Genomic DNA, 12891 nt, shown 5'->3' with positions numbered 1-12891 from the left:
AAACTCCAGCTCCTAAATGGTGGAAGAGATGGATTTTGGGGCTGGCTGTCAAGGCTCTGCTCACAAGGATTAAATCCTGGCACACATCAGAAATTACTTGTTGCCTTGCTCCATAAATTTGATCTTTCCTAGGCCTGGAACAGTTTTGAATCTCTAGGGTTTTTGTCCTGGGAAGAGCACAATCAAGTTCTGTTCTTAATACAGGAGCTGGAAATTCAATATATCTTCAGTGATTTCAACTGATTTGATTCAAGCTGGTTGAGATTGGAACATGACATAGAGACAGATCCATTGCTTCAGCTGCACCTGTCCTGCCACACGTCCCTCTAACATTTCTTCACTGTTTAATGTGAGGGATGCTTTGTATCTGCTTACAGAACCAAATTTGAAAACCTCTCTGCAGAGAATCACAGAAGTGTTTGGGTTGGAAGACACTTTTAAGATTATCCAGCTCCAACCCTCTGCCATGGGCAGGGACACCTTTCACAATACCAGGTTACTCCAAGTCTTGTCCAATCTGGTCTTGGACACTTCCAGGAATCCAGGGGCAGCCACAGCTTCTCTGGGAAACAAATCTCTGTTTCCCTCTGACCTTCACTGAAGGATCTGCTCAATCTTTACAAGTTTATGTTGACAGTGGAGAACATCCTCTAGGCAGACACAGATCAGAAAGAGCAGCCCTGGAACTCCCAGACACTATCTTTTGCCTGGAGGTTGTTCATTCTTAGATAACAGACCTTAGGTATTTTCTTTTTCCTTTCCTACGAATTTTGAAGGGAAATGGCACCAGGCTTTTGTCTCCAGACACTGGCTTTTTTTCTTTCCTTTTTAAATTTGCAGTCAGCCCATAAAAGCAGGACCTAGCTACTAATTATTCAATCCAATGATCCTGGAAGTATTCTCCAAACCCACTCCTGGAGGTATCACAAGGAGCCGAGACATGGCATGGCAGTAGATGGCGCTGAAGGTCTTGAAGCCCATCAAGGAGCCCTGATCAACCCACTCCCACCTTGCAGGGCTTCCCAAAAAACCTTCCCTCACTCTGTTCCCCTCCTACAGCAGAGCACAGGGAGACCTTGCCATTGAAACCTCGGACATTTCAAGACATTTTGAGCATGTGGATGATGGTTAGAGGGTCTGACTGGGAGGATGAAAATGGCAACAAGCCAGGGACCACAGAAGATCCCTGGTTTTGGACAGAACCCTGTGTAGTGCCTTTTCCACTGCCAGCCTATTTGGAGTGTTCCACATGGCCACAAAGCAGCTGATGGCTCCTTGCTCTGATCTCAGTGGTCTCTGCAGAGGCAATTTACATTTATAGATTCAGAACTGTGTCTCCAATTATAGAAGTGCTGCAAGGTGGCTCCAAGGCACTGTCTGCCACTGTCACCGTGAGACCCCTGGGGAGGAGCCATCCCACTTCCTCTCATCTGATAGAACACCCCGTATCTTAGCTGGAACTTGACACATGATTGAAAAAACACTGCTGTGACCTCCCAGACTTCCCTGCCTGTTCCTCTGATGGTTTCAAGGAAAAAGAAAAGCAGAGGAAAGCATTCCTTTGGCCTGCTCTGTAGGTGATAGACACATGGTGGTGTGGCTGGAGGAGGTTGTGCCTCATGGTGACTCAGACCTGGGATCACAAAAGTTTCTTAGCTGAAAAAAATTGCAAATTTGTGTCTATTCCACTGGTGGGTGGAAGAAATGCACATTTCCAGGTGCCCACAGCAAGGAGCAGTGGAAGGATGACTTCAAGTGGAGCTTGTGTCATATTGAAGCACTTTCTGGCGTGACTAAGATGAGTTGTGCCTTTTGTGCCTCAGAGAGAGCAGAGGAGATGGCCAGGTCTGCCTGATCCTGGCTCCCTGTCCAATCAATTGAGTCAAAGGCATATTTTATTTGTTTTTTTGTTTTTTTTAAGTCTAAACTGGACATCACACCTGCTGCTTGCTCTGGGAACTGAGCATCACCCACATTTCCCTTGCAGTTAAATTGCAATATGGGCCCTGCTGGGCACCTCAGTTGAGCACTGTGTGTTCCTGGCAAATTGGTGTCATAAAGGCTATAAAAGTAGATAAGGATAAAATATGTCCTTAATTGCTTGTGAGGACAGGAGCAACCAGACTTGGGCCAGACATGAATTTCCACATTACCCTTAATGCTTCTTCCAGTTCGAACCAGATCCAGTTCAGGAGAAACACCTCGAGGATGACATCAGAATAAATCCCAGCTCCATAAAATACTCAAGATAGCTGAGAACTTCCCTCTTTTTCACCCCCTGGTAGACATTGGAGAAAACCTTCCCCTGGGGCCAGTTCCCTGACCTCCAGCAGCCCACCGTTACTCATCCCATGGCAGGTCATTGTTACCATTTTAGACAGGAAATTAAGGTTCTCACCAAACACCCCTTATCTAATCTCCATGGTCAGTATTTCCACCTTGCTTGCACTAAAGACATTTCCTGACATCCATAAAGCTGGGACAGATCACAGTTATCACCTGGTTGTGTTTGCTCACAGCAAGGGGAAGCTGCAACACCTCCACATTTTGCCTGCAGCCTCATTAAATCAGACCTTGGGTGGAACTCCTCAATGGCCATGTGATCAAACCCAGGAATTTACCTAGAATTTAGTCACACAAGGTCATTTCATTCTTCTCATGGCAGTTACCTTGAGATGATCAGGACATTGATGCCTGCACTGGATCTGTATTGATTTTGCAAAGTACAACGGGTGCATTTTTTATTTTTTATTTTTTTTAATGAACAGGAACAAGGGCATGTGGTGACAGGTCAAGGGGGAATGGATTTTAATTGAGAGAGAGTAGGTTTAGATTGGATATTGTCACAGACATATTTTATGAAAAATGCTTTTGCCAGGATCTTTTCTCCTGAGAAGCTGGGAAGCTTCAGCTTCTCCATGTTTTGCTGCTTTGGAATGTGATTTGGAGAATTGTTTACCCAGCATGTGAAATTGTTTTTACTTGATGACCAAGGACAGCCACCTGTGTCGAGGCTGCGAGCAGTCACAAGATTTTATCATTCCATTCCCTTCTACTCCTTTCAAGACTTCTGATAAAATCCTTTCTTCTATTCTTTAGTGTCGTTTTAGTGTATCATTTTCTTTTAATATAATATATATCGTAAAATAATAAATCAGCCTTCTGAAACATGGAGTCAAGATTCTCATCTCTTCCCTGCTCCTGGGGACTGTGTGAACACCACCATAGGATATTACAAAGAAATTCTTCCTTCTGAGAGTGTGGTGAGGCTCTGGCAGAGGGTGCCCAGAGAAGCTGTGGTTGCCTCATCCCTGGAAGTGTCCAAGGCCAGGTTGGATGGGGCTTGGAGCAACCTGGGATAGTGGAAGGTGTCCCTGCCCATGGAAATGGGGTTGGAATGAGATGGAATTTAAGTTCCTTTCCAACCCAGAGAATTCTGTAACTTTTAATTAATTGCTCCTGATGAGGTTTACTCTGGCTGGAATAACCAGAGCTGTGTGCTAACTTAATTCATCCCAGAAACATTCCCATAAAAGCCCATGCTGGTGTTAAGCACACCTAAATGTTCATAACTAGACAGATGGAGAAAAGATGCACATGTGTGCGTGTGCCAGGACTAAAATGGCATCATCTGTCATGCATTCACTCCTGCAAACATCTGATTTATGCATCATTAATGCCAAGACACCCAGATTATCATTTCCAGCACTGTGTACTCATACGTAGGTGAACGTGGGTGGATGGAGATTTATGTCTGTTAAATGCCTTAGCATACACACATGAATATGTGAGTATTCTGAGTGCAAGATTAGAAATGGATAGACAAATGTGTGGTGTAGAAGAGTTGTTCAGATATCAAAAAAAAAAAAAAAAATCTTGTGCACCTAGATGTCAAATTGCTAGAAATCCCAACATATTTATAACAAATCTTGCCAGCCCCTTTCCTCCCCTGCCTCAGCAGATGAAAGTGTGCCCAGGGTTGCTGGGATCAAAGGAATCCATCATCCACGAATGAGTGTGTGCCCCTGTGACACAGAAACAAATATTTGGATGCTGACTGGCAATAAATAAATACCTGCCAGTGTTTATTCCACACCCCAGGGTGGGACTGGCACTCAGGCTGATCCAGTGAGTCCCTTTTGTGTTTGTTTTGTCGGTCTCCAGGGGGGCTTTTCCCGTCCTTTCCCAGCCCTCTGGTGGGGTTTGGCAGGCAGGGGCTGGCAGTGCTGCTCTGTGTGACAAGAAAAGCTGCAGAGGTGGGCTGGAGATCGACTCATCAGGGAGCTTTAAAGAGTAGTGTGGGGAAAGGAGAAGCATCTTCCCTAAATACAGAGTGAGTCAAACTCACCTCTGGCAAATGGAGAAGACCTGGAGCAGAGGAGGCGTTGGCAAGGCACCGTGTGTGCTCTCAGTCACATCCTCTGCTGTTTACTCCAGCTGCAGGGATGTGAGCAGAAGTAAAACCTGATTTAGGTCACATATGCCTTTCTCTTTGCTCAGTGCTGGAATCAAAACATCCTGTGGGCAAGAGGAGGAGGAGGAGATGAGGAGTGAGTGCATTGTCTGGGAGATGAGATAGGACTTGATGCACAGTCCTGGACTAGGAACCAGGCCATTTCTCCCAGCAGAGAGCTGGTTTTGCTTCTCTCTAAAACTTTTTTTATTGTTGTTGTTGTTGATTCATGACAGGTAAGTTTGACTTATCTGAAACTTTATTTTCATAATCAAGAAGCTTTGCATAACTAATGAACTCTGTTCCCAGGTTGTTCTGTAAAGCAAACTCTAGCTGGCAAGGAATTTGTTAGATTGATGCACCTAAACAATAGGTATGGTTTGCTTCCTCATTTCCTGCCCACCCACCCAGCCTTCCCAGAGCCTCTGAGCTCTGCATAAAACCACGTGCCCTTGGAGTCAGGGAGTCAGTTTGGGACCTCTGACATCCATCTGCTGAGCAAAGCCAGAAGGAGCCCCAAAAGCAGGTAACCCAAAGGCAGAGGAGCTGTGCCAGGAGCCCCACTCCAGGTCACCCAAAGCACCTGACCCTTTCTCATGAAATTTAGATGTGGGGCTGTGGTAGGGCCATCACTTCCAGGGATGGGGCAGCAACAGTTTCTCTGAGCAACCTGTGCCACCTTACCACCTTCTCAGCCAAGAATTTCTTCATTTTACCTAATCTAAATCTCCCCTCTTTTAGTTTAAAGCCCTTTCTCTTTGTCCTATTATTACTATCTGCTTATGTCAAAAATCACCCTCCTTTTTATAAACCTCCCTTCAGGTACCAGGAGATATTTTAAGGAATCCCTGGAGCCTTTTCTTCCCCAGTTCTCCCTGGAGTCCTGTCTCCAGAGCAGGGGTTCTCCAGCCCTTGAAGCATCTCCATAACCTCCTCTGGACCATCTCCAGCAGCTCCACATCCCTCTGCTGTTGGAGCCCAGAGCTGGAGGCAGCTCTGCAGGTGAGAGGGCAGAGAGGGAGAATTCTCTCCCTCCACTGCTGCCCACACTTCTTGTGATGCAGCCCAGCATTCCCTTCAGCCACAACTCCAGTGAGTAAACTGGAAGGAACCCTCTCCCCAGGAGGCCACACGTAGGGCAGGATCACAAGACCAGCGCTGCTGGTTATCTCTGCTCTCTCAACGGCAGAGAAGGAAAAGGAGACTTCAAGCCCTGTGACCAAGCAGTGGGAGAGCTCTCCACCATCTGCCTGCTGGTAAATTAAACATGAGCTTTGCCTAAGCACACGGCAATTACTGGAAAAGGCTGACTGTGACATGTGGTGACATCCTCCCCCTCGCTTCCTCCCTGCCCCCGTGTGAACGCAGCCGTGACTCCGGAGCAGCTGAGCCAGCCCAGGCAGAAACGCAAATCTCAGTCACTTCTTGCACTCACCCCTGTGAAAAATGCCAATCACACTCGGTTTTAAAATTTTAAAAGTTATAAAAATAGTAATATAACTAGAGTAATAATAATTTGGACAGTTTGAATTAGGACAAAAGAAACAAAGAGTTATGGACATCTGAGTACCTTTTTCTGGGCAGCATAAGCCCGAAAAAGGACCCACATTAACAGAGGATTAACTCTTAAAAATAATAACCTGTTGCATATTCATACACCTCATACATGATGCATAAATTCCATTCAAACACACGATTCTGTCTGGGCAGTGTCAACTTCTTCTTCTGAATCCTGATGGCATCATCCTGCCCAAGCAAGGCAGAAAGAAGTTAATTTCTCCTCATAATGGAGCAATAAATTCTCTTTCTCTGAAAGATTCAGGAGTCCTGTGGCTGCTATCTCAGTGTGACTCCTTTCTTTAGAAAAAAATGTATCTTACATAGCATAGTTTCTATTTTAACATTTTGTTATAACCTAAAACTATATTTAACACACTACTTAAAAGAATTAATACAGCATTACTTTCTAACACAACACATATAATATTCATTTTAATATTTGTGAAAAGCCAATCATAAAATATGCATTTTTCACGCCACGTGTGACAGGGCTGCACTCACCAGAGAAATAACCTCTCACAGCCCCTGGCTGCCTGCAGGGAGCAGCCAAACCCACCTGCCTCCTGCTCTTTGTGGAAATGGATGCACAGAATGCACCTGAAGTCCAGCAGTTTTATGGCTCAGGCTGGCTGCTGTTAACCTTTTCCAACCTTTTCCAACCTTTTCCTCCAGGTGTATTCCTGGAGGAATACAACAATGAACACCTGACTGTCAACTGCAAAGGGAGCTGCAAATTTTGCCAGCACCTGCCAAGAAAGGCACAGGTTTTAAATCAAAGCATCAACACTAATAAATGTAATGGCAGGAAGCTAAAGGAAGTAAATATCCAGTTTGGACATCAGTTAGAGGTTCTCCTGTGCTTTATGACTCCTCTGGTCCATCAAAAAAAAGTGATAGGACGAGGAACAGTTTTAAACTAAAAGAGGAGAGATTTGGATTAGATGTTATGAAGAAATTCTTTACTCAAAGAGTAGTAAGGCACTGGAGTAAGTTGCCTGGAGAAACTGGGACTGCCCCATCCCTGGAAGTGTCCAAGGCCAGGTTGGATGGGGCTTGGAGCAACCTGGTCTCATGGAAGGTGTCCCCACCCATGACATGGGGTGGAAGAAGATGATCTTGGAGGTTCCTTCCAGCCCAAACCACCCTGTAGCTCTGCCAGCATCTGCCCCATCAGACAACATCCTTTCTGCTGCAATCCCCCAGCCCCAGCAGCTCCTGAGCTAGAGGGCAGTGACCAAAGTGAGGTGAGAGCACGAGGCTGATGTGCCCTGTGGGAACACTGCTTGCTTGGGATTGCCTAGAGCAGGTCCCAGGGCTGCAGAAAATCCATAACTGGGACCATGGGGGAGGATGCTGGCTCTGGAGGGCAGGGAGGATATGTTTCCACCTTGTCTCTCTTCTGGGAGATGCCCTGGCTATGTTCTGAAGCAGAATGGGCTCCACATCTGAGCCCTGGTTTTGATCTCCTCCCACACAGGTTCGCAACTGAAACCCCTGGAGATGCAGGTGGGTGTGGATTCTTCCTAGAGGCTCTAACAGGAATTTATCCCTCTAGGAATTACTGGAGTACCCCTGGGGATCACAGAGAGGGAGAAATGAGACCATTCACCACTTCTGTCAGACCCTTCCTGGACAAATAAACCAAACACAGGGTTTGAGCTCCAAGAGATCCACCCTGAATCTATTCCCTGGATCCCTCTCTGACCTCCTGCCTGCCAAGATGTGCAGAGGAGCTCATGCTAGTCCCAGACATAACAACTGTGATAGTAACAAAGACAACAATGATAAAAGTAATAAAAAACAACTTTTAAAAACACAACTTTTCTGTCTACCAAGGCCAGACCTGCCTTGGGGTGATTTGCACACACACAGACACCAGCACAAAGGGCAACTTCCAGTGGTTCAACAACAAGAGCTGGCAGCTGAAGGGGGAAATATTTTGTGCCTCTGCCCCAAAACTGTGCAAAACCAGGTGATTTCCCACAGCTGTCCCCTTCCATGTGCAAGTGGTGGGGATGGAGCTTCTCTGAGTGCTGGGACTTTCCTGGGGCTGTGCACGGTGTGGCCATGGAGTGCCTCACGCTCATGTGGCTACAGCTGCTCCCAGTCCTGCCCAGTTCATCCATCATGGTTATTGTGCCCCTGACAGCAGAAGGCTGCCCTCAGCTGTGCTCACAGACCCTGGAGTTACAATCCACACCACCCTGTGGTCCACGGGCTGCACCTGTGGTCAAGATCCTTCTCAGTGTGCCTCAAATAAGGAGCTGATTTGAGGCCTCTGATTTATTTTGGGAGAGGACCTTTGGAAAATAGACACCCCCAGCTGATGCATGTGCCCAAACTGGGTGATGGGCACAAAGTGGCTGCATCCCTGAGCCCTGGCATCCCCTGCACTGCTGTGGGACACAGCAGGGACACAGCAAAACTCCACTGATGACCCCTGCCCTGACCCTGTTGTTTTGCCAGCATAAACACAGCCTGGCACGTAGAGATGCAGAGAGCTTCAATTTTTGACAAACCCATATTTTCATCTCAGAAAAAAAGCTCACCCAGAAGAATCCTGCATGGCTCTGCCTGCATTCCCAGCCTCACTTAAACACAGCTGGCTTCTCCCAGCAGCCACAGCCCTGCCATGATCCCTGCCTGCTCAGATGAGCTCCTACAGACAGTGGCTATAAATAATCCCAGCCAGCACCAGGAATGACCTCCCTGACAGATTTAGTTACTGCAGGCATGACCAACACACAGTGATTTAATTTGCTCTTTGCACATAGCTGCTTGGGCCCTTTGGTTAATTACCTAGAAGAGGATGTTACTGGATTTGCACCCTGGAATATTTCAGTTTTTGATGTTTTCAGTGCTGTACCCTGTCTCAGCTGAGGGGGTGATAACCCAGAGAGGGTGGAGGCTAATGGGCTCTGTCTGAATCATGTCCAGGTCACCCAAGGACACCAGGCCTGATCCTGATACAGCATTTAGGTCCATTTCCTTGGGTGGATTTGTTCCTAAGCCCTCCCAGGAAATGTTTCCTTATCCAGAGGTACCTTGATCTCTGGCCATGAGGGGATTGTGAGTGAGAGTGCATCTCCCACGCAGCCTGGCCTTGGACTCCACCCTTCCAAACTGGACACAGACCTCTTCCAGACATGGATTCCACAGCTGTTTATCTCCAATCAGCTCTTCAAAACAATAGAGGAATTTGGCAGCTGCTGAATATTTCCCTTTAGCTTTGCACAGGGGCAAACACATCCCCTTTTGGAGCGGGGACAGTTTGCTTGTGCTCATTTAGCACTTCAGCACTGACTTTCTGGGCAGTTGGTGTTTATCAGTTGTTGCTTGTGTTTCTTTTGGCACTGATGTGTTTCTTTTGGCACTTCTGGCACTGATGGTTTACGTTTTAGGTCATTCTGTGAGGAGCAAGGAGTTGGATGTAATGACCCATATGGTCCCTTCCAACCTGAGATGTTCTACACTTCTGTAACTTTGATCCATACCCTGGAAAAGATGCACAGACATGAGAACTCCATCCACAGCCAGTGGATGGGCTGGACATTGGGGTTGTGTGGGCTCCTGCATGCTCTTGGCAATGGCTGTGCCAAAGACAAGGCATGAAACCAAATCCTCTCCCCTAGGCTAGCACAAAACCTCTCCAGAACACCCAGAAAGAGAAAAACTTTGCAATGCATCACTGCCATTGAGGGCAGATGCTGAATTGGTGGGGAGAAAAAATAAAAAATAAAAAATTGAAGAGGCTCCTAAAGAAGCTGCAAAACTCAAATTACAGTCTCAGACACACTAGCAAACGATGGCAATGGCAGCCCCTCAGCCAAACCCAACACGTGCATGGCTCACCCTGTGGCATCCCTGTGATTGCCTGGCTTAGCTTAACCCTCCCAGCTCTGCTTAGTCGGCCTTTCTGCAGGAAAATCAGCTTCCCAGTGAGGCAGAAAGCCATCCTGGGCTGGCTGACACCTTCACAGCCCTAAATCACCCTCCAGCCCATCCTTCTGCACAGGGCAGCAGAGCTTTGCTAGGAGAGGCTTGGGGAGGAAGGTGCAGACAGGCTCAGATCAGCTTAGCAGATAGGAAGGTAATTAATAGCTGTGATAACACCACCAAGGGCAGACAGGTGGGCTTTGTGCTCCAGCCCAGACCTCCCAGGCTCTCTCCCTGTCTGGGGCACTGCTGACAGAGCTGCTGAGAGCATGTCCAGGGGTGACAGTGACACCAGAGACACCAGGCTGGGTCACAGCTGCATTCCTGAGATTGCTCCTCTCAGGATGTGCCTGGGGGTGGTCCAGCCCTGTGCAAGATAAGGGCAGTGAAAACCTCATTTCATCTTTAATATGTGATAAAAGGTCACTCCCATTCTCCCATCAGTGGTTCTTCTTTCCCCAGCATTACTCCAGGGGGAAGAAGGGAATACTTCAGGGTTTTCCAACAAGGGAATATTTTTCTTCAAAGAAGGCCAACACTTCTCTAAAAACATCTTCAGCAAAACAGGGAAAATGATATGTCAGTTCACGAGGTCAAAAAGAGCTTCAGAAATTTTGAAAAATATCAGTTTCCATTCCATTTGGACAGGAAGCTATTTTTATTTTTATTTACATTTTAAAAAGAAGATCTCTGGTGAACCAAGATCCTTGGTTTTTGAGCCAGCTGTTACCATGAGTCCTTCAAACCCTTTATTACAACTTTTCTGGCTTAATTCATTTCCTTCCCAGTCCCATCTCTCTCCAGGGTTTGCTGACTCCTGCAAGTGATTTTATTTAAGGGGTGCAGGTGGACTTCTTTCCCCTCTGCAACAGACCCCATCATGGGCAAAATTGTGCCAAAAAAGAGGCTTAAATCAGTCTCTGTGCAGTGGCCATGCCCAGAAATATTCACCATAAACCAATTAACAAGTCTGGAAAGGCATCTCAGTCATTATTACAAATTAATTATGATTAATATAATTTTTTTATTATTTTCTTGTGCCTTGCTTATACAGCAGCCAGTCCTTGCTGGGTAATTTACAGCCAGATAATAACCACCCTGTGCCAAGTGACATCAAAAAGGTGGGCTCAAAAACTGCAATGAGCAGCTGCATCCACACCGGTGATGGTGTAAAAATGTCACTGAGAAAGTGCCCAAATGGATGATAGGAAAGACTGGGAGAAAATACCAAAGCAATGCTGGAGGATGAGGCAGGCAGAGAGGATGAGGTGGGTGTGTGGCAGCAGAGACATCTGCAGCTGTCCCCGGTGAGGGGTGAGTGAGTCAGGGCACCGCTGTGGTGTCACTGAGGGGAGAGGGTGACATTAATAATGGCTGAAAGGGAGAAGAGCAGGGTAAATCTCAGTGCCTGCAGCAGTGGGAGAGGCAGGAGGGAGATCAGCCATGAGCACTGGTGCCATCACCCTGACATGCAGGTGACACCCAAGGGGACACCTGTTGGAGCTCAGCACATCCCTCTGGGTGCCCAGAGTTGCTGAGGACCCCGTTGGGGGGCTCAGAGACCCTGGCACGCAGTCCAGAGCACCTGGGGATTTGATTGTGACCCTTGGAGCAAGTTACCAGCTTTGTATGAGGACATGAAAGTCACACAGGTTTGAACAGTGTAATAACAAAATTATCACAGGGTGAAAATGTAGATTTTAGGATTTTTGGTATGGGGGTTATGGGGACAAGATGGAGGAACTTGGGCATGTCCAACCTTTCTTCTTCTTCTTCTTGTTCTCCATTTTCTGCAGTGATGCTGGCACTTTGGGATTGGTCTAGAGTAGAAGTGCACTGTCTAACATAGGTGATAGGTATTGGGAATTAAGTGTAAATATGTTATACATAGTTTATAGTATAAAAGGGCAACACAGAGTGCCTGTGGCTGCCCTGCTGAGCAGATATCGGCTGGGTAGAAAGAAAATTTTATAGATAAGAATTAATAAACAACCTGAAGACCGAAAAGTGAAGAGTCCAGACTCGTTCTTCAGTTGTGTGGGCCAAAGCAGAGACATCCTGCACATCTGGGGGCAGCAATTATCAAGAGCAACCCGAGAAACACCCAAGGACAGCGTGCCAGCAGCACTGAGTGCATGGGGTGACCTGTGTGAGAGCCACAGCCTCCTGTCCCCCCTCTGCCACTGATGGATCAGTGTCCTAGTGTAATGAGTGGGTGGAGATGGAGCAAGAACCAGAGAAATGCAAGGTGACCTCTGCATGGTGGGATTCCCAAGGGAGGACATTGATATTTTTAGGTGTCACCAACCGTGAAAAACGCCAGTCACTTGTTTTTAAAACTTAAGAAGTTTAATAGTAATAAAATAGTTATAAAAATAGTAATATAATTAGAGTAATAATAATTTGGACAGTTTGGATTAGGACGACATGAGACAATAGAAACAAAGAGTTATGGACAGTCCGGGTACCTTTTCTGGGCAGCACAAGCCTGAAAAAGAACCAATGTTAACAGAGGATTAACCCGTAAAAGCAACAGCCTGTTGCATATTCATACACCTCATATATGATGCATAAATTCCATTCAAACACAGGATTCTGTCTGGTCAGTGTCAGCTTCTTCCTCTGAATCCTGATGGCATCATCCTGCCCAAGCAAGGCAGGAAGAAGTTCATTTCTCCTGATAATAGGGCAATAAATTCTCTTTCTCTGAAAGATTCAGGTTTCCTGTGGCTGCTATCTCAGTGTGAGTTCTTTCTTTAGGAAAAAAGTATCCTACATAGCATAGTTTCTATTTTTACATTTTGTTATAACCTAAAACTATATTTACCACACTACTTAAGAGAATTAATACAGCATTACTTTCTAACACAACACATATAATATTCATTTTAATACCTGCAAAAAGCCAATCATAAAATATGCATTTTTCACACCAACATCTA

Source organism: Melospiza melodia, chromosome 4 (genome assembly GCF_035770615.1).
Source record: "Melospiza melodia melodia isolate bMelMel2 chromosome 4, bMelMel2.pri, whole genome shotgun sequence".
Lineage (NCBI taxonomy): Eukaryota > Metazoa > Chordata > Aves > Passeriformes > Passerellidae > Melospiza > Melospiza melodia.
The sequence above is the reverse complement of the archived record's forward strand: the minus strand, read 5'-3'. Positions refer to the sequence as shown.